The 27,747-nt window shown below is 43.7% G+C and overlaps 1 protein-coding gene across 3 annotated transcripts in view; it reads left to right on the plus strand.

Annotated features, from left to right (window-relative positions):
* DLGAP4 (DLG associated protein 4) overlaps positions 1-27,747 on the plus strand; it is a 340,702-nt gene that overhangs the window by 193,695 nt on the left and 119,260 nt on the right. The window contains exon 1 of one of the 3 annotated variants that reach the window (XM_081916722.1): positions 12,031-12,121. The exons of the other annotated variants lie outside the window; for them this stretch is intronic. The gene's annotated coding sequence lies outside the window, so the exon portion shown is untranslated. Of the gene's footprint in view, positions 1-12,030; positions 12,122-27,747 lie in introns of those variants that run through there. 3 annotated transcript variants of the gene reach the window in all.

The following is a 27,747-nucleotide window of genomic DNA, read 5'->3' on the forward strand; positions in this document are numbered from 1 at the left end:
CCTTAACCATGTTGCTCATAAATAAATGTAAGGCAATGCAGGACTTACTGCCACTGCCCCATGCCTTAGGCTAGCCTTCTCTGACTTTGAATGGCCAGATGTTATTGGCCTACATCATCCCCAGCATGGCCAGGAGTCAGGGATGATAGAGATTGTGGTCCAACAGCATTGGGAGACCCAAGGCTGGGTAAAGCTATCCTATGCATTTCAGTGTACCCAGCTGGCGATGTGAACAGGGCTTCTGATTCCTGCTTTCATTAGATAGATAGGTGGATGGATATCTCACATGTTCAGTTTTTCTGGAATTCTGCTTGTGTTTATGGCTTTCCAGTAGGGCAGCAGCCTTTAATCAGTCGATCAATCAACTAATCTTTTAAAATAAAAAATTCAGCAGCAAAGCACATTTTCAGCCAGTGGGGAACACCCATTCATAGTTTTAGGCAATTTTGGTTCCAAACATAAGCCTCATGTCCTTTCAGCTCTTCTCCTGTAACAGCAGGGCTAGATAAGTCCATTCATGAGTGCATAGCTGTTGGGTGGTGAGGGGGAGGAAGTGGTGGTGGGTGCTTTAAGTAATCCTGACCTTAGAATTTGTCTCCCAAATTCCTTGACAGTCACAAGGACCAAGCATCCTACAACCTAGGCTTGTACATTGTCTTCATAGGAGGGATGCAGGAACCTTTGTCGGCTCCCTTTGCCTCCAGACTTTGCCCAGATCTTCTCAGCTGGTAACAATGAACTGACACCAGGCCTCCATACAATTATGCTGGTAACACTTAGCATTTAAAGGTTGCATCTCATGACTAACTCATGTCCATTAATTTCAGTGGGTCTGCTATGAGTATGATTTAGACAGATGCAACCTCAAGTGTTTAAGCAGCATTTAAGAATTTAAACATTTATGTGGTTATTTATACTTAAATGAACATGACTGGTGTATTTAAACATTTATATGGTGCTTTCAGAGCATTTCACAGACATTATCACCTAAGCCTTAGAACAGCCCTGTAAAGTTTTACTCCTGTATTGTAGATGAAGGGCTTGCCTAAGACCACCTGGTGTGTTCATGGCTGAGGCAAGGAATCCTCCCTGGATTCAGAAAATCTTAGTAACGACCAGCCAGTTGCCAATCTCCCCTTCTTGGGCAAGGTTCTTGAGATGGAAGAAGGTTTTGGAGGAAACTAGATCCATTTCAATTGGAGTTTAGGCCCAGTTTTGTCACAGAAACTGCTTTGGTCACCCAGTATTATGACCTGTGCCAAGAATGGATTAATTATCTTCAACCTCTCAGTGGCTTTTGAGATCCTCGACCATGGTATCCCTCTGAAACAGCTGTCTGAGTTAGAAGTGGGAGGTACTGCTTTGCTGTGGTTCTGGTCCTACTTGAATGGTCATTTTCAGACGTTGATGCTTTGGGTGTGCTCTTCAGCCCCATGAAGTCTTCAATGTGGGGTTCCTCAGGGTTCAGTTTTATCCGCTATTCTGTTTAGTATCTACCTCAGGCCTCCTCAAACTTGGCCTTCCAGATGTTTTTGGCCTACAACTCCCATGATCCATAGCTAGCAGGATGATGGGAATCGTAGTCTCAAAACATCTGGAGGGCTGAGTTTGAGCAAGCCTGATCTGCATGAAACCACTGAGTGGGGTTATCTGGAGTTATAGAGTACATTGTCAGCAATATGCTGATGACACACAGCTCTATTTTTCCATTACATCTGCAGGTGTGGTGGTGGGTGTGCAGCACTGTTGTATTGCCTTGGTAATAGATGAGATCCAACAAACTGAAGCTCAATCCAAACTGAGGTTCTGTTAGTGGGTAGTTCCCTAGACTAGATTAATGGGAGGAGGCCTGCTCTTGGTGGGGATACTTGGTGGGTATGTAGCTTAGGGGTAGTTCTGGGTCATTTGTTGTCGCTTGAGGCTCAGGTGGCCTCAATGATGCAGGGTGCCTTCCATCAGCTTTGGCTTGTGGCCCAGCTGCCCTATTAACTGGACTGGGATAGCCTAACCTCTGTTATCTGTGCTCTGGTACCCTCTGTGTAAGATTATTGCAAAACGTTATAGGTAGGGCTGTCTCTGAAGTTGGTTTGGAAACTTCAGCTGGTGCAAGCATTCAGTTGCCAGGTTGCTCACTGGAACAAGACATTTGAGATATTACACTAATCCTAGCCTGACTGCACTGGCTGCCAATTGGTGCTGGTTTTTACCCATAAAGCTTTAAATGGCTCAGGACTGCTGTACTTCAAGGACCGCCTCTCTCCATATGAACTGACTCAGACCCTGCAATCATCATCTGACGCCCTTCTTCATGTGCCTCCTCCTCAAGAGGTCCAGAAGGTGACAACATGAGAACAGACCTTTTCTTCAGTGGCTCCTGTTTGGGGAATGCTCTTCCCAAGGAAGCTTACCTGGTGCCTTCATTACATAGCTTTAGCTGCCAGGCAAAAACATGTCTATTTAGCCAGGCCTTAACATTCTATTTTTGTGGGAAGGGGATTATTGATTTGTTTTTGTTTTATTATGTATTCTGTGTTCTCATTATTTTTTTTTATGTTTTGAACCGCCCTGTGATCTTCAGATGAAGGACTGTCTACAAAATTAATTAATTAGTTAGTTAATTAATTAATAACAGCAACCCCTTGGATCACAGTGCAGCTTCTTAGCCATTACATTACAGCAGGTCATCAGATCAAATCATTCCAATCAGCCATTTATCTTCCAATACAGAATCAGCAGAGTTTCACGCCTCTGGGTGGTAGGACTGTGTGTCAGATGGAAAAAAACTTGTCTCTATATAACAGCGTTTGTCAGCCAACTTTTTTGACAATCGTGCCACAGTTCAAGTCCAAAGTATTAGGTAGTGCAGCTGCAGTGTGCAGTGTAGCACATCTGAAGCCTTCTGTGCCTTTGTGTGGATTTTCTTCTTGCCTACTGAACCAAGGAGCAGGCAGCAGCTGTGCCAGCGGCAGTCAGGAGCCCTGCATGACTCCTGCTCCAGTCTAGTAGTGCATAAATCCCTGTGGCTTGTGCTATTTATAGTACCCATGCCATGGGATATAAAGCAGCCTTCTCCAACCTGGTGCTCTCCAGATATTTTGGACTGCAACTCCCATCAACCCCAGCATGATTGCAGAAGGCTGGGATAAATATTCCTCATTTCTATGCATGATGTGTGTCCAAGCAACTGTGTTACAACTGGGGAGTGGGGAATAGTATGTAAGCACACAAGCTGTTGGGTTGTCGGCTATATTTTTTTGTGTGGCTCTAGCCAGACTCAGTGCTTTTGTTTAAAAACAACAAAGAGTCTTGTGGAAACTTAAAAGACTAACAAATTTAAATACATAAGAAGGCCCCATCTAGTCCAGCATCCTGAATTCACAGTGGCCAACCGTATGCCCACGAGAAGCTCACAAACAGAACCTGAGCACAACAGCACTCTCCCACTTTGATTCCCAGCAACTGAGACACTTGTTATGGTATAAGCAGAAACTGGTCCATGGACCACCAATGGTCCATGAACTTCATTCAGGTTGTCTGCAGTATGCCTGTAAAAATACAATTTGGAATGATACAGAATCTAGCACAGCACTTTACAATTTCTATAGCATTAAGTGGTCCACCAAGACTCTCATAAATATCGAAGTGATCCATCGGCAAAAAGGTTTGGGAAGCGCTGGCATAAGCCACGATATTATTATGATGCAATCCACTTCATCAGGTGCACGATGAAGTGGACAGTGGCTCACAAATGCTAACACTACTGTATAATAATGGTGTTAGCTTTTTAGATGCTATAAGGCTAACCGGCTTTTCTCCCACAGTACTCCATCCTAAAAATCACAGCACTCTTGAGCTGGTGCTACTCAGGCATGCCACAGTTTAATATTGGGATGTCTTGGTCAGGTAATACAGATGCTTTCTCCCTAATTTATTTCCTGCCATGGCCAGCTAGAGCGGTTCTAATTGTGAAATATTGAAGAAGAGCAGGTCGATTTGTTTGCAGTCCTACAGTCAAATGAGCCATCTAAGAGGAGCAGAGACAAAAAGAAGTTGTGAGCACCCTTTTGAAAGGCCAGGGTTTTCTAACAATGGGGTCACCCACATTGCACCCTTGAGTGCGATGGCATCTTTGAGGTTTTCCCCTGGTGCCCACAAAACCTCAGAGCACACACATACCCCATTCACTGCTCCCTTTGTCATGAGGCAGTAAGGATGTTTACTTTTTTGACCCTGTAAGGTACATAGAACTAAGAGAGGAAGTTGGAAGAGTGGCACTCTTTCCCATTTCCTTTTTCAACTCTGTGGGTTTTCCAAAGCTCAGGTTAATTCTCCTGAATCTGACTTTTACTCAGGGCTCTTAGAAAAGCAAAATGTATGCCTGTGTGCTTTCTCCCTTTCTGTCTCAGGGCAGGGTGAAGCAACTGATCAGGGGAAGTGGGGAGATGTGTAGCACCCATGGCACTTGCTGAGAAATCCAAATGTGCCCATGGTGACCAATTAAAGTGTTTGTCAACTGGAAGTCTTTAGTCCAGGGCTGCTGTTGTTGTTTGTGTGTTATTTCTCTGGATTCCCTGAATTGAAATGTGCCTTCTGGGTCATTAAAGTTTCATGATGCTTTCACCAGCTTACTTGTTTAATTTCCAAATGTTTGACACTTAAGAGAGTTTAGAGGAAGAATCAGCTTTCTTCACTAGGGTCATATTAAAGAGGGGACACAAGCCAGCAAAGATATGGCTAGTTTGGAAGCTCTTCAGAAAAACCAATCATTTATTTTCATTCCATACATTGATGTTTGTGTGAATAATCTGAACATTCCTGGCATTCCCCCCTCCCTTATAATGAGTGGGTTTATTAATTTATTGTATTCTTTATTTAAACCATTTATATCCCACCTTTCTGCAAAAGTTTCAAATGCAATGAGCAAACATTCACAATTTAACAATAAACATTAGATTAAAGCAGAGTGGCTTTAATCCTGCAGGATCTATTTTGGTTTTTCCCCTCCTGGAACCCAGATACCTAGGGCAAAACGTAGGCTTAGGAGCAAATGCGCACTTATAATTGTGAAACGAGGCATCTGAGTGTATCTCAGCTCAATAATTTGATTTTTCAGTACCAGAACTGAGCTTACTATCCTGTTACACAAAACATCCATTCCTGCTTTTCTTCCAAGCTTTCCTTGCTTTCTTTCAGCAATCAATTTTGGGTAGATGTTGCAATTCTGAAACAATTGGAAGTCAAAAATTATTCCACTTGTTTAACAATTCTATGAGTAGATCCTGATCTATCTTCTGCCTACTGTTGGATTGAAGCAATAAAGGCTGTGTGTATGTAACACTAGTAAAAGCACTTATAAAGCTGAGAAATCACAAAAATTAACATCTCAGAATAATGCTTTCATCTGGTATCTAAAAGCTATTAAAATAGGCAGTAGCTTAGTGTAAGTGAGAACAGTATTCTACAGCCAGGAGGCCATCACTAAAAATACCCTGCCTCCAGTCACTCTAGACCATGTATCTGAAAGGGGCAGGACCCTAAATAAGATCTCTGCTGTAGCTCTTAAAGAGCCAGTAGGCTCATATGGGAGCAAGAAGTCATCCAGATACAGAGGCATACCTAGGGTCCCTTGCACCCTTGGCAAGGAGCTGTATGGAGGGGGAGGGCTCACCAGAAAAAAATCTGATAAGCAGGTGAGGTTGTCTGGACAGGAGGATCACACCTTGTGGGGCACCCACAGAGCTCTCTGCCTGGAAGCCACTTTGAATATCCCTTTCCATCCTGCTGATTCCTTCTGCAGGCAAAGCAGATAACTGGAGTGCTTAGCCAGGGGGGCTCCAGGTATTGTGGGAGGCCTGCTCCCTTGGCAGGGGCTGCTTTCACCAGTGCCACTGTTCAGATACCAAGGTATAACAGAGCTTTAAATGTCAAGACCAGCAGCTTGTATTGTGCCTAGAAATAAACTGGTAGCTGGTAGAGATATTTCGCTACCAGCAATATGTGCCTCAATGTAATTTGGCCTGTTCTAGCCAGTGATCGGGGGGCGCGGGTGGCGCTGTGGGTTAAACCACAGAGCCTAGGACTTGCCGATCATAAGGTCAGTGGTTCAAATCCCTGTGACGGGGTAAGCTCCCATTGTTCGGCCCCTGCTCCTGCCAACCTAGCAGTTCAAAAGCATGTCAAAGTGCAAGTAGATAAACAGGTACCGCTCCGGCGGGAAGGTAAACGGCGTTTCCATGCGCTGTTCTGGTTCACCAGAAGCGGCTTTGTCATGCTGGCCACATGACCCGAAAGCTGTACGCCGGCTCCCTTGGCCAGTAAAGCGAGATGAGCGCCGCAACCCCAGAGTAGGTTATGACTGGACCTAACAGTCAGGGGTCCCTTTACCTTAGCCAGTAATCTGGCTGCCATATTCTGAACTATCTGAAGCCAATACAGTTCACACAGATTTTCGTTTACCAAGTGGTTAACATATCCCAGTGTGCACAGCTACAAGGTAAGTCAGTTATCCATAGTGCCCTGTCAAATGGTGAGGAGAATCTTGTCACACCTCCACCTTACCAGAAACCAAGCCCATACAGACAAGCATTTTGCCACACCTGATGTCTTGGGAAATCACCACATAACTTTGCAGTATGATACAGACAATGAATCTATCATAGGATGATAAAGTTTCCCGTGCAACTGTTTGGCAGCTTGTGTCTGCTCGCTCATCCAGAAAAGCCGCAAAATGTTAGGAGTCAACTCCCTGCTTAAGAGAGCGACACAAGTTACTGGCTTACCAAGTAGTTACACATGCACCATGCAACTTCCCACTTAGGAAATGGTTTTCTGTGATGACCCCAAGTTTTCTTCCCTAATTTATACAGCATATGTTATTAATCACATTTTATTGCATTTATTAATGGGTCTAAAGGCTGGTAACAATTAATAAAGCTTCAAAAATATTTTTTTCCAGCTAATCCAAAACATCAGCATTTAGAGTCTTTGGTAACAAATCATTCTGTAATTGACACATCTGCCTTGTTTTTCTGTCAGTTGTTGAGGGCATTCCTTGCTGTAATGGAAGTATTTTCTGTCATTAGTTTCTGAACACTAAATGGACTAATCAAGCCAAGAAACACATTCTCCCCATCAAACTTCTGTTAGTGGATATTATCCAGGGGAAGGATCCAGCTACTTAAACACCCTCCTGGCTATACTTACTGCATCCTGTGCTTCAGGGGCTCACAATTTAGCTGTTCCAACTGTGGAACTGAAGGATTTGAAGCGAAGGGAGGGGACCTCCACAATATCAAAGTCCCAAGGAGGGAGGAGACTGAAATAGAGAGAAAAGGAGGGGAATCTTCAAGCAAAGCAAAGGTTTAGGTTATTCAGAGGCCACAAGCATCCAGTTCAGAGGAGAGCAGTGCACTTCTCTTCCTACCTTGGGCTGTGCTAAATGTTGCCACGCAGTCACAGTGAGGTGACTTTTGCTTCTACCTGCATATGAAGGTGTATATGAGTGGGCAGTTGTCAGTCATGTCAAAGGAAGGAAGGGGGTATAGCAATGACTAGTGATGTGTATGGGCTGTATGGGTAGGTGGTGTCTTGGGCTTTTGGTCAGCTACTAGGTGAATCCTAGTTTCACCATGTGGCTGAAGGTGCTGACACATTCAGAGTTCTTTTATAACTCCTCAATCTTTCTTTCAGCTGCTACTGTCCAGGTTCACTTTGCTTTACCTTCATGTCTCTTCCCCACCATCATGGAAAGTGTGGCACAATGTGTAGCACATACCCACAAGAACAAGTTGCTGTCAGGGGTATCTGGTTGGACACTGTGAGATTGGGCTGCTATGCTAGATGGGCCATTGGCCTGATCCAGCAGGCTATTCTTATGGGAAGATGTTAAGAAGATGTTCTTAACTGGGAAGATGTTAGGTCCAATCCTGACTGAATGCATATAGGTGTATGTGTGAATGCCTTTTGGTCCAGACCCCCTCCACATATGCATTCGGCATAAATTCAGAAAGATTCTGTACACCAGGCCTGGCCCACCCATGAGATGAGGCTAAGCAGTATGGTAGGGGCAGCACTTCCTGTCTCATCTCAAGCGGTAAACAGGACGTGCTGTGCACATACAGACTGCGCATGCATAGGCTATGCGCACATGGTCTGTGGTCATTTTGCAAGTGCGTAGGTTCTTCAGATGTCATACTCACTGTGCATCAGGAGGTGGCTCAGCTTGTGACTGAAGCAGGTTTGCTGCTCTTCTCCCTGTATAAGTGCATTCAAGCTAACAGTGGGTGTAATGTCTGGGCAGTCCTCCAAACTCCTTTGATTCTCTTGGAATAGGGTGGGAGTCAGGTTTCAAGCAGCCATTTAAATAACATTTGGAAGCAAACTAATAATACAGTGGTACCTCACGTTAAGAACTTAATTCATTCTAGAGGTCCATTCTTAACCTGAAACTGTTCTTAACCTGAGGTACCATTTTAGCTAATGGGGCCTCCTGCTGCCGCCATGCCGCCACCGCACAATTTCTGTTCTCATCCTGAAGCAAAGTTCTTAACCCGAGGCACTATTTCTGGGTTTGCGGAGTCTGTAACCTGAAGCGTCTGTAACCCGAGGTACCACTGTAATGATTGCTGGTCACATGAGAGGTATCTTTTCCTCAACAAATTTTGTCATTAAATGAATACTGTTGTTTATTGCTGAGGCTATGGAGGCCTGGGTGTGGTCAGTGCCTGGGTGGCTGGCTGCCTGAGACTCATATGTATACTGCATTGGGTTCTGTGATAGAGTTAATTAATACTAGTTGCTGGAAACCACAGTTGCAGGAAAGCACATAATAAAAGTGCTGTTGTGCTCAGGTCTTGCTTGTGGGCTTCTCATAGGCATCTGGTTGGCCACTGTAGGAACAGGTTCCTAGACTTAGTAGGCTCTTCTTATGGTCTTATAGATAGAAGAAAGGTGGGGTATAAATGTTAGAAAATTAATGTACACTAACAATGTCTTCCTGGTGCATTTCAGGCATTGTTATTGTAAAGGACATTGCACTAACCTGACCGTCTGTGTGAAGAGGTCAGCTCTCTTAGATGGTATCAGTGTTATTCACTGGGCATTTACATGGCACTCATGAGACCTATGGAGTCTAGAGATGCACAGAACTCTTTTTCATTCCGTTGGTGCAAATTCTTCCAGCCAAGGCTAATCTGACACCTGTAATATCATACTTACCATTGTTGTCTTCATCACATGCCAACTGAATCCATGCAACTGGGTGAGCCTACGCAGAAATCTAACTTCCCAAGGAGTGGAGTTAAGGGAAACAATGCCATTTAGCAGTCAGCGTAACCCAGACACAATTGCTCGTATGCACTGCCTTGATGATTATTAATTAAAGTTAATTATAGCACAGCTATATTTGAGCTGCTGTAGCATGCATAGACAAAGGCAGAATTACAAACAATAGGCTTGTTCCTCCACTGTCTCAGTGGGGCATTTCAAATTAAGAAAGCTCCAAGGTGAGTAGAAGGATGGAGCCTGAGGCTCTCCCTCTTTAGAAGGTAGCTGAGTTCTGCCAACAGCATCCGCATGGGATGCTGTTGCTGACAGGATGCTGGAGGGCATTGGCAACATCTTCTAACTGTACTGGCAATTGATGCTGGTGGCCTTGTTGATGGATGCCAGCAGTATCAGTGATGGATATGGGTGGCACAAGAGATAGATGCTAATGGCCGTGTTGATGGATGTTGGTGACATGTGTTGCTGGCACTGATAAAAGATGCTGCAGTATTAGTGAGTACTGGTATTGAGGGAAGATGGGGAAAGAACAGTGATAGATGGCCATAGCTCTGCTAATGGAAGTGGGTAATGTTAATGATGAATGCCAGTGCTGTTGATAAACAATGTTGGTAGCCTTGGTGAGGGTCAATGGTTGTGTTGCTAATAGATGGTGAGTAACAGCATTACTGATGAGTGCCAGAACTGTGGCTGATGGATGCTGGTAGTATGAATGAAAGTACCCATGAATACTTAATGGCAACATTGACAAATCTGAGGAGTAATGTTAAAGGATGCTGATAGCATTGGCCAAGGATACATTCTGACATGATTAGCAATGGATGTTGGGATGCTGTTCTAAAAAGCTGGGAACTTTAGAAGGAGCAAGTGATGCTTTTGCAGACTGTGACTAGGAGCACTAGTGATCAATGTCAAGGATTAATATTCTTCCATTCCTATAACAAAAGACCATTATCTTTGCATCTGCAGTGAGTCACCTTTTGGCTAACTTCACACATTACAGTTTGCTACACAGAGGAAATGTCTACATAGGTTTTCAGTATTGGGTGAAGCCAGGCCCAAGTATATTTCACTACATAAAAACTGCTGAACTGTTGGGGAAAATGTGCACTAGACTTCACAAATTGATAAGGGAACAGAGGACCACTTGACTGTGTGGGGTTGGGGGGAAGGGGAGAGCAAAAGGTGGGAAATACCGGTAAATCTTCTAAAATAATACAGTAAATAAATCATAAACTGGAGCCAAAGTGATGCCAAAAACAAAGAGAAAGCTGTAACCAGGAGCAGAGCAAAGTTCAGAAAGAAGCTGGAAAAAGAAGTAACATTATACATTAAAATCAATAGAACAACTTCTCAGGCACTTGCTGTTTTCTGTTTATTCCTTATGTAATCCAAGGGAGTCAATGGGGAAGGAAGACACTACAGACTAGACTCTCCTATTGCAGCATCTGAGCATATGGATGTATGCCAATACATTCAAGCCAAATCTTGATAAGACAGAGGTATTATGTGTTCTGAATTGTTGGATTCAAGAGATGGGGAGATGACCTGCTCTGGGCAGGCTTGCTATGCCCTGGAAGAAGCAGGTTCAAAGCTTAGGGGATACTTCTGGATCCAACATTGTCACTGGAGGCTCAGGTGACCTCAATGACTCAGTAGCCCTTTTAGACAGAGATGACTTGGCTACTGTACTCCATGCTCTGGTAACTTCAGCTTTGGATCCACAAAATGGGGGAGTCAAGAAGTAGAATTCCAAATCCCCACCAACTGCTGTGACGGGTTGCCAATCCCTCCCCCAATGTATTAGCATTAAAGCTTTTGTTTCTGGATACCTCTTTGTTCTCAGTGTCCAATAAAATCAACGAGCATGATATTTATTTAATATATTACCTATACGACTTTTCAGGCAAACCTCACAAAGATTATTAAACCAATATAAGGAAGTAGCAAAAACAAGCTGCAAAGAAGGGGAACTTTTGGAAAGCCAGATCTCTCCTCTTGTCAGGGCAAGATGGCTCTGGAGTACGAGCTCAATGGCAGCAGCTTTGGGTGGGAGGGAGGGAGGGAGGACATCTCAGCTGGAAGATGAGGAACTTACATGGTGGGCATCCCACCAGGTTGATCCACCTTCTCTCTCTTCCCCCCTGAGGACAAGATTTAGGTTGGTCAGATAACAGATAAGAGAACATGGGCAGAAAGTTCTTCGTAAGCTGAAGTGCAGTGACTTAGCAGAAAGAATACAGCTGATGTCAGCAGGACATTGTTTTCCCTTAAGGAATAATGTGCATAGAACTAGACAGCAAATAAGTTTGCATATAAGCAAAAATTCAAAGCCCTGCAACTTGGAGTTCAGCACAATAATTAAGCCCTGCAACAAACTTTCTCCAAAGAATTCTGCAGTGTCCCTAAGAAGAAGAAAAAAGGGGGGGAGCTTCAATCCTTCTGTGACTTGTGCAAATTTGCTAAGAAACAAAGAAGTCAACAAGGTGCCCTCCAGATCTGGTGTACTACAGCCCCTATCCTATCATCCCTAACTATTGGCTAAATTTGTGAGGGCTGGTGGGAGTTTTAGTCAGCAACATCTGGAGAACGCCTTGTTGGATAGCTCAGTTTTCCTGTTGGACCACAGTTTTCCATCAACACATAAAACTTCCTCCTCCCTCTCTCCCTCTCTCACCCCCCCCCCCCATTATCAGGCGAAAAAGAGAATAAGATAATTTAAACCCTTTTTTCATCTTGAAATTCTAGATCTTCATGAGGACCAAGCCTGGAATTCAGAGGGACAGAAATGACTCAGCCCTGAGCTACAGGGAGGCATGAGAGATACAGCATGGCCCAGGTCTGCATTTTCAGCTGTTCTTTCTGCAACTGCACAGTTGTGACCGAGGAGTGTAGCTCAGTGGTAGAGAACACAATTTGGATGCAGAAGGTTCCAAGTAGGGATGAGTTGATCGGTTAATGTTGGTTCTCTCTATTTCTTCTTCTTTAGTCTAAAGTCCAGTTCTCATTCCTGCAGCAATTTGTAATTGAAAAAAATAGCCTCATGAAAATTCATTAGCATTTTAGCACAAATTTATCCTAGTGTAGACCTTTTTGTATGCAATTTTTGCAAGAGATCTCCTCTAATATGACACATCTTTGTATGTTTTTCTTACAAATTTTATATATATATATATATACACACACACACACATTTTACCCTACTATTTACTGGACAGGGGGGTTTCACCCATAACTTGGGTGAAAATTTGGGTGCAAATTTTGAAGGGTGCCTGTGTCTCGATTTGTGCATTCTTTTGAAAAGTCCGGATTTGGTAGGTTTGCCTTTAAATGCAAACTTTTGCCAAATTTCTACCTTATCCCTAGTTCCACATTATTGAATAACTGGCATTTCCAGATATGTGGACAAAAAAATACAAGTGATGCTTAAGATCTCTATCTGGGGCCCTGAAGTTCTTGTCAGCTGCTGGGCTAGCTGGACAAATATTCTGTGTGAAATTAGGACAAAGGTGAGGAGTGGGTGTTGTGCTAATGGTGCACATTTGTTCTCTGTTCTCATGGTACAAAGGAAAGCAGGCCAAGGAACAACTGAAGAAGATACCATGTTAAATTTGGGCTAAAGCTGATCTTCAAAGGACAGGATAACAGCCTTCACTGTAGCCTACAATCCATGTAAATTGCAAGAGGGGGGAGTGAGAATGATAAAATAGTATGAAAATTACTATAGCAACATCTCGTCTATAGCTGACCTAGTTTGGGACAAAGGAAGGGTCCCCTAATACCTAAATGCATTGTAGACTGAAATCTTTCATAGCTGTCCAGAGGCAATTTTTTGCTTTGTTTACAGTGATTTAGTTTGATTAGCTAGGGAGGGAAGAAAATGCTTTCCAGGTTTTGTCACCCGGAGCTTTATCCTCAGAGGGGCTTTCACGATACTGTGATGGGTTAATCTCAGTAGCAAGCAGATCTATCACAGGTCTTTGGAAAAGCAAACTCCTGCCCTGTGTTATGCTAAGCTGATATAGTTTTCCACTGTTCTTGTGGATGGCTTATTTATTCTGGTCTAGCCTCTAGTGTGTGTGTGTGTGTGTGTGTGTGTGTGAGAGAGAGAGAGAGAGAGAGAGAGAGAGAGAGAGAGAGAGAGAGAGAGAGAGAGAAAGAGAGAGAGAGAGAGAGAGAGAGAATGGATTTCTTCAGTGCATTTTTTCAACCAATGTGTGCCTGTGGGCTGTCATACACTATAGAGCAGAGATGGGGAATTGTAGCCCATGGAGCTAATTAGATCTGCCAAACCTCCCCACTTGGCTATTTGAGCCAACATATACCCAGTGGGACGCGGGTGGTGCTGTGGGTTAAACCACAGAGCCTAGGACTTGCCAATCAGAAGGTCAGCGGTTCAAATCCCCACGACGGGATGAGCTCCCGTTGCTCGGTCCCTGCTCCTGCCAACCTAGCAGTTCGAAAGCACTTCAAAGTACAAGTAGATAAATAGGTACCGCTCTGGCGGGAAGGTAAACGGCGTTTCCATGTGCTGTTCTGGTTCACCAGAAGGGGCTTAGTCATGCTGGCCACATGACCCAGAAGCCGTACGCCGGCTCCCTTGGCCAGTAAAGCGAGATGAGCGCCGCAACCCCAGAGTCGGTCACGACTGGACCTAACGGTCAGGGGTCCCTTTACCTTTACCTTTATACCCACCTGTCTATTCCCTAATGCCATAAGACACCACAGGAGCAGAACAGATAAGTCACCGCTTCAGACAGCACTGAATTCCAGCAACTGACCTGAAGGAAAGCATGACTCAGCACTTTTGTTATTTTAGATTGGGGTGTGAAGCTTGGGAGCTTGCTGGACTGCAACTCCCTCATCCCCAGCCAGCATGGCTAATGATCAGAGATAATGGGAGCTGAAGTCCAGCAACATCTGGAGGGCCACCACATTCTCAACCTCTCCTTTAGATTAAAAGTTTCATTGTAGAAAATGGGGGGGGGGGAGTTGGATAAAGCACCCTGCTGCATTGTAGCAGAAGAAGAAGAAGAAGAAGAAGAGTTTGGATTTGATATCCCGCCTTTCACTCCCTTTAAGGAGTCTCAAAGCGGCTAACAATCTCCTTTCCCTTCCTCCCCCACAACAAACACTCTGTGAGGTGAGTGGGGCTGAGAGACTTCAAAGAAGTGTGACTGGCCCAAGGTCACCCAGCAGCTGCATGTGGAGGAGCGGAGACGCGAACCCGGTTCCCCAGATTACGAGACTACCGCTCTTAACCACTACACCACACTGGCTCAGCCCATCAGAAAACCAGAAGGCACATCACATGACAATGACAGTAGAGCCAATCCCAATGAGAAAGCCAAATTGCTACAAAATCGTCACGTGACATTGCCAAGGACATCCTGACAGTGCAAAGGAAGAAAATCAGACCAGCTGTCCTGAACAGTTTGCTGGTGTAAGAACTGTCCTTCAGAACAATGCCACTGAGACAAGCACAGACACCAAGTGTTCTTAATCTTACAATCTGTTCTGTACTGCTCTTGTGTCTGGCTAGGAAGAAAATGCTGAGAGACTTGAGCCCTCTCGCCTGATCCAATGGAAGGCCTCCATTAAAGAAAGGCCTTGGCCACATCCACAACGTACATTTAAAGTGGTGCTGTGGTACTGCTTTAAACAGTCATGGCTTCCCCTAAAGAATGCTGGGAGCTGTAATTTGAGAGTGTTGTTAGGAGATGCCCAGGTGACAATTCCCAGAGTTTTCTTTGAAGGGGGATTGATTGTTAAACCGTTCTGGGAATTAGAGCTCTTGGAGCAAAACTACTAACAACTCTTGGCACTCTTAACAAACTACAGCTCCCAGGATTCTTTGGGGGGAAGCTGTGACTGTTTAAAGTGGTATGGTAGTGCTTTTGGTGTGTGAATGTGGCCCTTGCCTACTTGAGACTAACCACAGCACGCATTGCTTTTGTCAGGAGCCCTTTCTCCTTCTCTACGATAACAATTGTATGCATAGGTCGTAGCTCCGCCTCCCTTCTCACTGTAAAGCCCCAAAGCTGTAAACCTTCCCTGAGTCCTCTAATTACTGAATGTGCTGGAAGTGGGACTGATTCTGTTCAGTTACTGTACTACCACTGCTGTTCTTCTAGAAAAAGAGGTGCCAGAACTCATCATGAACACCTCCCTCATTCTCTTAGAATGGCAATGGCACCCACCTGAGAGGTGCCAGAATTGGGTTCTGGCGAGTTCTGGCTTTAAAAAAAAACCTGGTTACTACCCATTTAAACAGGCTAGCCTTAATACTATGAAAAATGTCTATTTACACCCATCACACCAGACAAAAGCACCTCATTCCACTCAAATATTTACCTGTTCCCTCAGCCATTTCCATTGTTTATGAGGGCCTATGCAGATTTGTAAGTGAAATGTTAATATTTCATGTGGTTCTTTGTGAGATCCCCACCCTGCCATCTTTGAGCTTAGTGTTTCCCTGTTTTTCACATTGTGTGTATGTGTTCTGATTTGACCTACTTTGCATGTGAGCGTTCTCTTTACTGAACAGATGACATCTCTTGGATAACTTTGGCAGCAGCGGGGTGGGAGAGGAGGGAGAGAATATATCTATTTAGGGACAATCAAATAGATTGTGCAGCTTCTGCAGATTCCGAAGGTTTTTTTTGTTCCCACAGGATTTCGTTTTATTCCCGGAGACATTTGCATTAAAATAGGTTCTTCTCTCTTTCGGAAGGGTTCATCTGCTTCTGCAGCTTACTCAACACCTGAAGTCAAAAAGCCTCTGTCACATTTCAACCACTTACCCCCCCCCAACCCAACAGCCAGCTGCACATACACAAAAGGGCTTGATGGCATCTGGCAGGTGATAAGCATCACAAGCAGATATACAGAAACAAATTAAAGAATTGGGAGGCTCTTTCCTTCTCCTTCCCCACTTCACCTGAGAAAACTTTGTGGAGAAATTGAATTCAAAAGCATTTGTTATGCGTCAGTTACTACAGATGACCGGGATATGACCTAGCCGAAAGCTGCTTCACACTTTAAACAGCAATCTTGTCTCCAGTTTAAGGTCATATCTGCATGTCCTACAGTAAATATGTAGAGTGTGAAGGGCAGTCCCAGGATCCTAAGCCAGCTTCCTCCAACCTGGTGCCCTTCAGAAGTTCTGAGCTACAATTCCCATGCACCCTAGCTGTGCAAGCTGGCATAGATGGGTGCTGTACTCAAAAACATGTGGAGAGCTCCAGGTTGGCAAGACTGCCCTAAACACTTGGCAGCACATGCTAGTCAGTTGCAGCCCTTAGACCCTTGCCCACTTCATGCTTAGGGGCACATGTTGAGATTTACGCATTGCAGGAGGTTGGACTAGATCAGGCATAGGCAAACTCGGCCCTCCAGATGTTTTGGCACTACATCATCTCTAGCTAACAGGACCAGTGGTAAGGGATGATGGGAACTGTAGTCTCAAAACATCTGGAGGGCTGAGTTTGCCTGTGTCTGGACCAGATGACCCATGGGATCCCTTCCAACTCTGCAATTCTACAATTCTTTGAGCACGCATTCCGTGTGCAGAAGCCAAACAGACTTGCAGCTGAATCTTAATTCAGCACTGGCAATAGGACAGCGCCCAAGGCCAAAAGACTCTGTTGGGGTGCAAGGCTGGCTGCACAGCACAAACAAGGAAAAGCTGTGGCTCAGTGGCCGAACATCTGCTTTGCATGCTGAAGTCCCAGTTTTAATCCCTGACATTGCCAGGAAGGGCTGGGGAAAGACTCCCTGAAATCCTAGAGAGCATCTGCCGGACACTGTAGACAATAGTAATGGGCCAATGGTCTGACTCAATATAAGGCAGCTTCATATATTCCTCCAACGCTTTGCTGCTTCACCGTGGTCCCAAGCATCTGTTGTCTGAATGGTTGCCTCACTTTGCCCAATCAGTTCTGCTGTTGAGAATTTCACTAACACAAGAGGTAAAGGGGGGAGAAGAAAGCCAGATACAGTGTTGTGGGGAGGGTGAGAGAAAGGCCTTGTCTCCTTAGAAGCACCCGGCAAAGGCAAAACAAATCCTACATTGTAGTTTATTTCTATGCTGCCTTCTGGCCAAAAAGGCCTTCAAAGCAGCTCACAAAGGTTAACACACGAAGTCAACGTTCTTTCAAACAAAATACAACTTAGCCCAAATATAAATCAGCAGGATCTCAACAACGACATTAGCACAAAGAACCTAAACACAAAACATCCTTTCCCATGCCTGAAAGCAGAAACTAGTCTGCCCATTCCCCAGCAAAATGGCAAAACAGAGCACAAAAATCTTCCCAAAGGGTTACTGTACCTGAGGCAGACACTCATGAGCAGCCACTTTCCAGACAGCAGCTCATTACAAGGGTCCCAGGCAAAGCAGAGCAGGTTCATCCCAATGTTTTCAAGCACAGTCTCTCCCCAAAGGCTGGTGGAGACGGAACCTGCAATGTGTAGGACAGTGATGGCAAACAAATACACACAAAGCGTGTAACACGGTGTTGCAAACAAACACAGAAACTCAGAAAATTAAAGGTGGTTAAGTTTTTGCACAATTAAGTGATGCTTAATTGGGGGGTTTTAAGGACCATATTCTTTTGTTCACCATTACATTGCACCTGTAGGACACAGTTCTCCCATCTAGAAATATACTTCTATATCGCTCTGCCTGAATATTCTTTCTGGTGCCACCACTGATTGCAAGGGAAGCTGCAGCTATTCTGTCGTCCTCAATAAGGGACATAAACATGCCCTGCCATTTTTCTCCTAGGGAGAAAAATAGCAAGTCTCAACAGGTGGGGAGGATGGAAGGGGGACGTTGTTGGACCATTGTAGCCAGAGAAGGAATGCAACAGGCTCCCTAATCCTTCTTGAGTTCTTCCTTCTTCCTCCACATGTCCATCAACTCAGTACTGTCTGCTTTGACTGGCAGCAGCTCTCCAGACATATAGGAGTCTGGAAGATGCCAGGGATTGAGCCTGGTATCTTCTGCATGCAAAGCATATGCTGTACCCCTGAGCTTTGCTATATATATATATATATATATATATATATATATATCCCCATATATATATGGGGATTCTGGTGCCACCTACAGTGGGCCTTCTGGAGCCCAGAACTCCCAGGAATTGCCCAACCATGCCAACAATGGGCCTATGCAATACACCAAAGAGCATAAGAAGGGCCTACTGGATCTGTCGGAGTGAAACAATATAAACTCAAAGCTTTTGCAGATGACCTAGTTTTGACCCTGCAGGAGCCAGAATTTAGCACGAAAAGAGTACTACAATTAATTCAAGACTTTGGTCGGGTAGCGGGATTTAAATTAAACAAGCAGAAAACTAAGGTATTGGGGGGAAAACTTGACAGATGCAGAGTCAGAACGGTTTCAGAGAGAGACAGAGTTAAATGTGGTTAAAAAGGTAAAATACCTAGGGGTAAACATAACAGCAAAAAACTTGAGTCTATTTAAGGACAACTATGAGAAATGTTGGTCAGAAATTAAGAGAGATTTAGATAGTTGGACAAGACTGAAACTTTCCTTGTTAGGCCGAATTGCTGCTATTAAGATGAACGTATTGCCAAAAATGTTGTTTTTGTTTCAAACATTACAGATTGTGGACAAGACAGAGTGCTTTCGGAAGTGGCAGAGAGATATTTCTAAATTTGTCTGGCAGGGCAAAAAGCCCAGAATTAAGTTTAAGATATTAACAGACGTGAAAGAAAGAGGGGGCTTTGCCCTGCCAGACTTAAGGCTGTACTATGAATCAGCAGCTTTCTGCTGGTTAAAAGACTGGCTACTTCTTGAAGACACTGATGTATTGGATTTGGAAGGTTTAACAATGCTTTCGGTTGGCATGCATATTTATGGTATGACAAGGTTAAGATCAACAAGGTTTTCAAGAACCATATTGTCAGAAAAGCAGTGTTTAATGTCTGGACAAAATATAAAGACTTACTGGAAAATAAAACTCCAAGGTGGCTTTCACCATTTGAAGCTAAGGCCCGAAAAAGACTCAACATGGAGGCCAATTGGCCAAAGTATTGGGAAATACTAGAAAAAGATGGAGATAATTGGAAATTGCAGAGTATGGAGAAAATGAGAGATAAAGTGCGAGATTGGTTACATTACGCTCAGATTAAGGAAGTTTTTAAACTTGACAAAAAGTTAGGGTTTCAGGTGGAGAAATCGAAGTTGGAAACGGAATTATTAGAGCCTAAGACTAAGGTACTTTCAAGAATGTATAACTTGCTGTTAAAATGGAACACACAAGATGAAACGGTAAAATCGGCTATGATAAAGTGGGCACAGGACATTGGGCATAATATTATGTTTGAGGACTGGGAAAGGTTGTGGACTACTGGGTTGAATTTCACTGCATGCAATGCTTTGAAAGAAAATGTAATGAAAATGATATATAGATGGTACATGACCCCAGTCAAACTTGCAAAAATATACCACTTGTCTGATAATAAATGTTGGAAACGTAAAGAAAATGAAGGAACATTTTTTCACCTCTGGTGGACCTGCCCTAAAGTGAAGGCTTTCTGGGAGATGATATATAATGAGCTGAAAAAGGTATTTAAGTATACCTTCCTTAAGAAACCAGAGGCCTTCCTCTTGGGTATTGTCGGCCAGAGGGTGTTAAAAAAGGACCGAACTTTCTTTCTGTATGCAACAACGGCAGCAAGGATACTTGTAGCTAAGCACTGGAAAACCCAAGATTTACCCACACTGGAAGAATGGCAGATGCAACTGATAGAATATATGGAACTGGCTGAGATGACTGGCAGAATCCGAGACCTGGGAGAGGAGAGGGTTGAAGAAGATTGGAAGAAATTCAAGATTTACCTACAGAAACATTGTAACTTGGTTGAATGTTAAGAAGGATGCTAGATCATGAATAATTTGGCACCACTAAATTAGATGGAGTTATGAAGATAAGTAAGATTTAGGGGAATTTTTTTTTTCTGTTGGATAATTATTGGATCATATTTAAAACTTTAGGGATTTGAACACAGGGTATCTGAAATCAGAGAAGCAACAAGAGAAAGTTAGAAGATTGGAAATAAGGTGATAAATTGCTGGGAAATATTATTGGGATGAAAGTGGGAGCGGGAGACGTGAGGGAGTCCAAAGAAGCTATGAAACTATGTCAAGATATATGTGATATTGTTTATTTTTGTGTATTGTATTTAAAAAATGCCAATAAATATTTTTTTTAAAAAAAAAGAAGAAGGGCCTACTGGATCAGGCCAGTAGTCCATCTAGTCCAGCATCCTGTTCTTACAGTAGCCAGACAGGTGCCCATGAAAAAATTGCAAGTAGGACCTGAGCACAAGAGCACATTTGAGCTACACTGCACCAAGCCTGAAACCACCCAGAAGGAGAAATGGAATGAGATCACAGAGGAGCAGTATCAACAGCAATCCCTGAAATGAGGAGGGGATAGAGAAACCCCAGAAGACTGATGTCTTCCTTTGCAATCAAGAGAAAATACCCCTGATGCTGAGAGGAACTGCACAGGGAGATAATGAGAAAGCTGGAGGAAGACCTGTTGTACAATGAATTGTTATAAGTAGAGGTTTTTTTTCTATTTTTATCCCTGTGATTAGATTCTGAACTCTTTGAATCATCATTCATGTAACACCCTAGAAGCAAGCTACAGCCTCAGCTGAATGCTGCATTAAGTGTTCCTGGCTAATTTGGGGAGTATTTGAAATCATGTGTGTAGGCAGACCTACGTCAGACATACCACGGTTGTAATTCTTTTTTAACTTCTGAAATGAGAAGAATTGCTCGTTTTGTTATCAACGCATCCTTTGCTCCTTATCTGACAATTTATTAATATATTGCAATGTTGACTGATCTAGCTAATCTTAGCTGACTATTATGTATTTATAGATACGGATATATTTGTATCAAACCCGGCACAATCCAAAAACTTACATCAGGACTAAATCCCCATTGGCACTACATTTAAAGCAGCATCAAACCATTTTTAGCAGTCATGGCTCTCCCCCCCCCCCCAAAAAAAAAAATTCTGGAAAGTATAGTTTGTTAAGGTCATTGACAGTTGATAGGAGATCCCTGTTCCCACCACAGAGCTGCAATTCTCAGAGGTCACTGGAAAGAGGGATACACTTTTCAGCCACTTTGGGAATTGTAGCTCTGTGAGGGGAGTGGGGTTAACAATTCTCTTAACAATTCTCAGCATCCTAATAAACTACAATGCCCAGAATTCTTTGGGGGAAGCCATGCCTGTTTAAAATATCACCACGGTGCTTTAAATGTACAATGCAGATGGGCCTGAGAACTGGTCTATGCATGACTTGGAACGAGGTGGTAAAATTCTGGACTATGCTACTTAAGTCTGCAAGCGGGGGGTGGTGATATTTCTGAATGCTCCTCGTGTGAAAGAACTCACTGCACTAAAACCATGTCAGATAGAGAACTCTGCCAAACCTTTCTCCTGGTGTGCTAACTTACTGAATAGTCACAAGGTTGTGGGGAAGATCATTCAGAGATATCACCTGCCCCTACTTGAGTCTGAACTGAATTCTGCCATCTTGTTCTGCCTTGTATATCAGCAGGTCTGTATAAATCCTATTAAAATCCGTTGAAATCTAAGTTCCATTCCGTTCCATTCCATTCATCTGGACAGAGCAGCTATGGACTAGCTTTTTGTAGCATCACTGGGCAGTGTTTAGCACTGACGTTTTGGTTTTGGTGGGGGTTTTGTTGTTGTTGTTGTTGTTGTTGTTGTTGTTGTTTGAAGTTACCAGGGCAGAAGCAAACTAGAATAGCCAGTTTGGTGCTCAAGTTCTAAGAATGTAACATTGCTTACCACTTCTCAATAAAGCCACTTTCTAAACTCAACAGTATTTATAAAGCTTTCTCATTCTGCAGTCAGAGAAGGTGGTGGGTGTTGCTCTCAGGAAGCACAACAGAACCAGGCTGCATCTTGTAGTGGCTCTTTCATACTGTTACATTGCGCATGCACACATTTGTCCAGGCCACCAGATGGAGATGTTGGAGTCTTAGAGATGATTAAAGATTGCTGTGCTCCTGGGATTTTTCTCTCTCAATATGCACAGGCAACTTTCATGTTTGACTTGGCTCCTTAGATATTTGCAGTTGCCTGGGTCTTTATTCTTCTTTTACATTAGGCAGCAATGGGCACGGAATAAAAGATTCAGGATGTGGCAGGGCTTAACTCAAATGCCCTGTGGACTCCTTGTCCTCTTAAGGCAAGAGGGCAAGACAAGACATTTTGCTGCCTGAGATTGAACAGCAGTGACTCCTCTCTGCCAAATCAAGCTGCATAGTACCCAAGGGTGGTCAATTTATCTGTGCACCTAAAACAGAAAATCCCAAAAAAGCACCATCCCCTGGAAGTAAATATACAACAATAATAAATCAAATTTGCTGCTCTCTCGTGGCACCCAAAATCAGCTGCCTTACTCTGTCTAACGGTGCAGCTGCAAAATATATTCTGTAGGGTGGAATGTGTTCCACTTTACAGGATTTGAAAGGCTGCAGTGGACAGTCTCTGTTTGAAGGGATGCTTGGGGAAGGTAGATTTAAAGATAAAGAGCCTTTAAAAAAGACAGCCTGGAAGCTGTCCATCATCAGCACCTGGACAGCAGTCTGAACAGACACAATGGTCACTTGGTCACTATGGCCTTCCTCACCATGATAAGATGCATTTTTTAAATACTGTGTGTAATTTTTTTATGTTAACATATCAAGAACAAAAATTCCAACGAATAACATTACAACAAATTAAAAGCCTTACAATAAATTGAAGACAGCATATGGTTGTACATTGTCATTGTACGTGTTAGATCAGGAAAAAAAATCCATCTCTCCATAAACTTATGGGGCTGATTTACATGTGTTTGCTTATGGGAGGTTGAGGTTGATCAGCATCACAATGGACCAGATATTTTGTAATTCAGTGTATTATGTTTCTCTTTAAACTAAAGCAATTGTTTCTGAATTTGCATCTATACATATTAATTATGTGCAAATTGTACGCAGATCTGTACCAACCTTTGTTCTCTTTTTGCTGATGCATTAACTCTTTTTTGGTACTGCATAGCATAGAAACATAAGAAGCTGCCTTATGTTGAGTCAGATCATTGGTCTCTCTGCCAAATCAAATTTTGGAGGGCCGAATCGCCCATACTACACCCTAACTTCCTGCTCTTTCGCTTCTTTTAAAACAGTCATCCACATCTGTGTCAGGAATCTTCTTTTCATATTGTGTAATGGGCATGGTTCATGTATTCTCTCCTTTTCTCATTTCTCTGTTATTTTGCTTCCTCAGAATCACAGGAGGAAAGGAAAGAAGAGAAAGGAGACCTGTGGTATGCATGGGCTGCTATATTAGGGAACGTGCCTTCCAGATGTTTTGGACTCCAAGTTCCGATCACCACTGGTGACAGGCTGTGCTGGCAATGGGAACTGGAGTCCACAACATCTGGAGGACAGAGAGCAAAGGACACAGAGGCCAGTTTGTCTACTAGGAAAGGAACACAACATGCCGCAAGCGGAGGCTGCAAAAACAGCAAAGCCTACTGTAATCAGATTATCCACATCTTGAATTCTCAAGGCAGCTGATTTGGAGAGTGCAATGAGGTGTTGCGGTAAGGGAATATCATGCCAGTTCAGTGGATCAGTCTGTGACTATCACCTGAGCTATTTTGCATGTTGTGTTTAGGATTTGCATTTAGTATATATCCTGCTGCGTCCCTCTTTCTGTCAGGATTCAAAACATTGTGCTTTCTTGGCACAGCTGGAGTGTCCGGTGTAGGAACTTGTGAGGTTCAGTGGTGACTGGTGCCCCCTGGCAGTGGGGGGAAGCAGAAAGACCAATGGTAGGTGGAGCCAGAGCCAATGACAGGCAGAGCCAGCTACAGTGCAGATCTGTACAATCACCAACTCAGAAGTAAACCCCATTGCATTTATTGGAAGTTGTAAGTACACGTATATAGAACTGCACCCTTGGGGACTCTTTACTATAAAAGACTCTCTCATACGTAATAAAGCTAGGAACATACGCTTTTCCTTTCTCAAGAAACGTACTGTCTTCCAAAGCCTTTCTGTTGCAAATTAAATAGCTGCTTTCATGCAGTATGTTGAAAGTATGCTGAGAGTTGAGTTTCGCTTCTGGTCCCTGCCCCATCCTTTTTTATTTGCCCTGAACGCTGCCTCTTTGAAAGAGCTCACACTGACATTCTGCAACCTTGTTTGAAAATGAGCCGAGTTTAGCTTGCAGAAGAGCCATTTTATCTGTGAGCAATTCTGGTGGGGTATCTGTGTTAGTCCACGGCAGTGAAAGCAACAAAGAGTCTTGTAGCACCTTAAAAGCACAACAGATTTATTATGTTACAAGCTTTCATGGGTCAGAGCCTTCTTCATCAAATGCTCGCCAATGTGGATAAGCAATAACACACTGCATTTAGAGAAAAGATGTGGTTTTTTATGTTTTTAAAATAAAGCAGAGGCAAAGCTTCTGCTAGGACAGGGGGAGGGCACCTGTGGCCCTCCAGGTGTTGTTAGACTCCAATTCCCATCAGCCTCAGCCAGCATGGTCAATAGTCAGGGATGATGGGAGTTTGAGTCCAACATCTGGAGAGTCACAGGTTCCCTATGTCTGTCCTAGGGGAGTATTCATCCTGAAATTGGGGGTGGCGGGTGTGTAGAAGTTGAATGTAGAATGCATTATAGAATGTATTATAGCCCATAATTCCAAATGGCATTTTAAATTGAAATGAGTGTTAACAGGGCTGAACCAGACAGAGACTGGGACTATAACACAGGCAGATACTTGGCAGAACAACCCAATGTGGGATGGGAATCCATACTGGAGAACCCACGCTTCCACAACTCTGCTGGGTTTGTTGGTTTGTTTTTTTCTATTTTTCCTAACAGATTCTTTTAAAAAGAGTGTGTGTGTGTGTGTGTATACACACACACACAGCAAAACAAAGCTGAAAAAGAGGTGCTTTCTCTGTTATAACTACATCAAGTGTTGTTTTAACTAGAACTACATTACTTCTGAAAATGGCTGATCCAGGGCTGAACCTGTCTAGAGAATATGTGAGCTTTAGGCTGTCTTGACACCCCCCCCCCCAGAAACACCCTTTTTTGTTCTAGCATCTCTCAGAACACTGAGGATCAGCAGCAATGGTGGAGCTTTCTTACCCATGCCAGGGAGATCTCTGACTTCTAGCTACAGCCAGGGACGTCATTCTCCAGCCATGGAGATGGTCTGCAGTATCCAAAGGGATAGATCCCAGTTGTCCTTCCTGGGAGCTTAGGATTTCTCCCTGAAAAACATGCCAATTAAATATGTGATAATGCCAGATACCTACCTCTCAGGAGCAAAATTAAGAAGGCAAAAGGAAGGACTAAGATGTACATAAATTGAAAGACTTCAGGGCTTATTTCAACAGTTTTCTTCTTCATCGGGGGAGAAATTGGCACCCAGTATGATTGAAATTAAACACACACAAAGCCCTTTTATCAGAAATAACCAGTGTGTGACTTAAACCTTCGCTCACAAACCTTGATGAATTTGCAAGCTGTAGGGATCATGGATTTGAGAAAATTAATTTTATGCTTTTCATCCTCCCAAATTTTTAAAAAAAGAAAATGGAAGAAAATGATTTTTCTCCTTTGTGCCTCTCTGGAATGCATCATAGATTGCAAAACGGAATTGAAATGTAATGAAAACAACATAATCTGTCTCGGGGGGGGGTCTGCTTTGTGAAAAGCCTGCTTCCCCTTCTGCCCTACTGGGGTGGCTGCCAAAAGGGTAGGGAAAGGACAAGGAGAAGACAGCCAAGACTTCCAGACTCCATCCCAGTAAGCAAGAAGCTAGATGGTCTTGACTATCTGACTTAATTCAAGTACTTGCCCCACTTCATCAGTCATTGCACATCAACAGCCACCTGCCATCATGCCCCAAATACTGGGATCTAGAAATATTTCAGGATTTATGATCCAAGTGTGTGGAGTCAATGTTTAATTTCTAAAGTAAAAGATGACAGCTTACTTGGAAGAATAGCCATGCCCCTTTTTATAATACCTTTTAATACCTCTAAATCACCACTGCCACTGAGCTCTGTTACTAGAAACCTGGCACTCCTGATTTCTAGAGTGGCATGCCTGTGTCTGTATTTATGTGTATAAACACACACATATACATACACAGAGATACACACACATGTGGGATCTGCAATGTATCCCCCTTACCTCCAAATAGTAATTCCAGCCTGCCTTGCTCTCCTCCAGAAAACTCCATTCCATTTCCTCTTCCCCACATTTCTTTTCCAACAGTCAACATTGCAGGGCTACCAGACATGGTCAGTCATCACTAGACTGTTCGGATGGGGGAGTTTGCCCTCTTTGATTTTGTTTTTAAAATATGTTTCGTACTTCTCTATACTTTAGGGCAGGCATGGAGAACCTTTGCCCCTCCATAGGTTGCTGTGCTGTCCATTGGCCATGCTTGCTGGGGCTGATGGGAGTTTTAGCTCAGCAGCATTCGGAGGGTCAAAGGTTCCCCAATTCTGATTGAGGGTTCTCTCAAGTATGATGATACCTCCCTCTTGTTTCTCAGTGACCCTGTTTTTGGTTCAAATCCTAATAACACAGTTTAAAAGGCCATGGGTTGTTTAATTAGTGGAAGGCCTAGGAGAAGGGGAATGTTTTTGCCTAGCACCTAGAGATATGTAACAAGGCACCAGGCAAGCTTCCCTGAGGAGAGCATTCCATAAGTGGGGAGCCACTGCAGAAAAGGCCCTTTCTTGTGTTGCCACCCTCTGGATGTCTCCTGAAGGAGGCACATGAAGAAGGGCCTCAGATGGTGATCACAGAGTCTGGGTTGGTTCATAAGGGGAGAGGCTTGTTAACAGTACATTTCCGAACACAATTCAAAGTGTTGGTGCTGACCTTTAAAGCCCTAAACGGCCTCGGCCCAGTATACCTGAAGGAGCGTCTCCGCCCCCATCGTTCTGCCTGGACACTGAGGTTCAGTGCCAAGGGCCTTCTGGCGGTTTCCTCACTGCAAGAAGCCAATTTACAGAGAACCAGGCAGAGGGCCTTCTCGGTAGTGGCACCCACCCTGTGGAATGCCCTCCCACCAGATGTCAAAGAGAAAAACAACTACCAGACTTTTAGAAAACATCTGAAGGCAGCCCTGTTTAGGGAAGCCTCCCAGAGTGGCTGGGGAAACCCATCCAGATGGGTGGGGTATAAATAATAAATTAATATTATTATAGTATTATTATAGTTCTGAGAGTTATTAGGAGACAACCCCCCCCCGCCCCATTCCCTTCACAGAGCTACAGTTCCCAGAGTGGTTTAACAGTCAGTCCGAGGCCTTAGATATGGTTAATGAATGTGCTGTGGAGCCTGCCATAGATAGTGTAATG

Source organism: Podarcis melisellensis (assembly GCF_964234715.1).
Source record: "Podarcis melisellensis genome assembly, chromosome: 6".
NCBI lineage: Eukaryota > Metazoa > Chordata > Lepidosauria > Squamata > Lacertidae > Podarcis > Podarcis melisellensis.